This window comes from Elephantulus edwardii, unplaced genomic scaffold, assembly GCF_000299155.1.
Source record: "Elephantulus edwardii isolate Elephantulus edwardi_28Jun2011 unplaced genomic scaffold, EleEdw1.0 scaffold00044, whole genome shotgun sequence".
In the NCBI taxonomy this organism is placed as follows: domain Eukaryota; kingdom Metazoa; phylum Chordata; class Mammalia; order Macroscelidea; family Macroscelididae; genus Elephantulus; species Elephantulus edwardii.
The window spans coordinates 9,688,359-9,691,720 of NW_006399794.1; positions in this window are offsets into that span (position 1 = coordinate 9,688,359).

Consider the following 3,362-nt stretch of genomic DNA (forward strand, 5'->3'; position numbering starts at 1 on the left):
AGTTCCTTGTTTTTTAATGCAGCATAGTATTCCATTGTGCGAATATACCACAGCTTCTCTAGCCATTCGTTTGTTGATGGGCACTTAGGTTGGCAGCATAGCTTCTTACAACTAGGCTGCCAGAGCTCCCTAGTTTTAATTTAGAAAAAAAAATCCTGAAATTAGAATATTTTAGAGTTATAGGTTCCTAAGAAGCAATACCTGACTCCAGTTGAAAGGCTTATATTAAAATATTTTATGTGTATCTTCATCTAAAGACACTCTGATGGCAAGGTATATAACATGTCCAACTGCTATCAAAAAAGTTCTGGGGTTTCAACAATTCCCCATTCACATCATTAGCATTATCCCACCCAGCGATGCGTGACAAAGCAATGATTAAGAAAGCCATTTTGATAACTACTTCAAGGCAGTCTCCTCCTTTCATGTTTTACAGACTTGAAAACTTGATGGAGAATCACTATAAATGGAAATCAAGGGGAGTAGGTTGATCGGTGAATGTCTTAAAGAAATTGTCCAGACAAGCTCCATGGTTACCTTCACCCTTGCAGATCCAGCCTCTTGCCAGAACTAGCTCCTCTCCTTTCCTAAAGTGAGGGATAAAAGTATTTGTTCATTCAAACTAATCAATGGTTTGACCAAATTTTTTTTCAATTGTGATTGTTCACAAAGAAAATTTGTTTTGCATTCAATGTTTATTCATTCCTTTGTTTCATGACACTGGTTGCCAACCTCTGAACATAACAGCACTCTTCCTAGGTTCCATATTCCCATTTGTTCTTCATTTCTGTTCTTTCCTGCTTTCTTTGCTAAATGCTGCTCTTCTGCCTCATATGGACGATTGTTCTGAAAAGTAAGCTCCTCATGGGTATTACTGTTCACTTATGGTTTGGTTGAAGGTGATCTTAGGGATGTCGATTTAGTTCCCACTTTGAATGGTGTCTAAGGGTCACAGTCTTAGAGGTTCTACTACTATACTCAGAGGTTCTAGGAGGCACTACCAGATCAGTAAGTCTATTAATATTTATTTATAATTTTTAATCTTTTCCCCTACATTTTTGCTACTATTCTGCCAAGGACTTCTTTTGTGATTATAAATCAGATTAGCAGGTAGAGGCACACAGTACCGTCCAGGCTTCTAGGCTGAGATTTGGATACTCAGATAGTTCTTTGGACTCATTGTTTCCTTGGTTCCTTGATTTTCTTCCTTGCCCTGCAAAGGGAGATATCAACTGCTGCATCCTAGTTTTGTAACCGTCTCTCTTACCTATTTCATAATCTCTCCTGAAAGTAAGAATCTTCTAAGAACTTATTTAAAAGACAAGCTGTTAGATTCAACTTCAGATCTTAAGAATCAGACTGTCTGGAGAGGAGAACCAGAAATTGTATTATTTTTAACAAATAACCCCAGGTGATTCTTCTCATGAAGGAAATATGGAAAATCTAAAGTATATTTTAGGTCAGGGAATTACCAGATATAATCTGGGTGTTTGTTCACTAATTTTTCTCCCAGTGACTGAACAGCTATAATTAAAATAGAACTCCTTTCTGATTTCTCTGAAACTTTTGTTGTTTGGTTGTTATGTGCCATGGAGTTGCTTGTGACTCATAGTGACCCTATTAACAACAGCCCTGAAACCTGCTCTATCCTGTGCCAATTTTACTGTCTCTGACACACCTACCATCATTACCCTAGTCACTGACTCAATCCACCTCATCAATGGTTTCCCTCTCTTTCTCTGTCCCTCTACCCTTCCAAGTATGGTGTCCCTCTCCACGGACTGATCCCTCCTTGCAACACGCCCAGAGTATGTCAGATGAAGCCTCAGAATCCTTGCCTCCAAGGAGCAGCCTGGTTTCACCCTCTCTAGGTTGAACCAGTTTGTTCTCCTGGCAGTCCATGGTATATGTTCAACACTTTTCTCCAGCACCACAGCTCAAAGACATCAATTATCTTTCTATCATCCCTAGTCACTGTCCATCTCTCTGATATATAGCAAGCAATTGTGAAGACTATGGCCTGAATCATGTACATCTTAGTCTCCAGACTGATATCATTGCTCTTCAGTACTCTGGAGAGGTCCCTGACAGCCGACTGCCCTGATGCAATTTGTCACTTGATTTCCTGGCTGCTGGTACCAAGAATGTTGATTGTGAAGCCAAGCAAACTAAAGCTGTAAGCAATCTTGATCTCTTCACCATCTATCATAATGCTGCCAATAGGCTCAGTGGTGGGAATCTTTGTTTTCTTGATGTTGAGTTTCAATTCATACTGAAAACTGCAGTCCTTGACCTTCTGCAGCAAGTGCTTCAGGTCCTCCTCTGTTTTAGCAAGTTAAACCTTTACAAGAGAAAAAATATGCTTTAGAAACAAACAGAAGTATTCAAGATAGATATTTGAAGCTTAGAAGAAAGCCTGGACTCAAAATTCACATGAAAGAATACGTTTTCATAGAACATATCAGAAATCCAAATTTGTGAGAAAATCTTCACAAAGCAAAAACAATATATTCCAAAGCATCTGAGCTAATATAGCCTTTGTCTACGAATCAGTACACTTTATTGTCTCCATTATTGTGTAACACAGTCATATTGTAGTTATTGTGTGCTTTCTTGTGAGGATCAAGTCATAGCTGACCCTCTGGCATGTTTTCAGAGAGTGTAAACTGTACTAGAGGAAATTGCCCATCTTTCTCTCAAGGCATAGATAGATGCTGGAGTCATACCCCAAACAAAAATCCAAGCTCACCAACATCCACTTGATTTCAACTCAGATCAACTCTGTAGGACAGAGTTGAACTCCCCTTCTTCCTTCCCACCTGGGGTTTCCAAAGCTGTAAAGCTTCAATAAAGCAGAGTGCCTCATCACACTCCCTCAGAGCAGCTAGTGGATTTGAAGCATTTGATTCGTATAGGCCTCGCGCTTGATCCACTGTGTCACCAGGATTTCTTGACACAGCATTAGAGTTAGTAAATGAAAAGCTCTTTATTCATTCCAAGTCAGTAGGTTCTATAAACTGGGTTTGCTGATCTCTGGTGGCCTAGTGGTAAGGAGTTGCGCTGCCAATCCAAAGGCACTTGATTCAAAACCACTAGCTGCTCCATGGGAGAAAGATGGACTATCTCCTCCCATGTGATTTACAACCCCTGAAAACCCACTGGAGGGTCAACTATGGGTCAGTTCTGATTTAGTACATAACAACAAATAACATTAACCAAAAGGTCAGACTTCAAACTCTCCCAGCATGCGCAGAAGAAAAGCATGGTGATCTGCTTCTGTAAAAATTACAGTCAAGAAAACTTTATGAACCAGTTCCAATCTGCCTTATGTGATACCTTCACATATTTCATAGCAACAGACT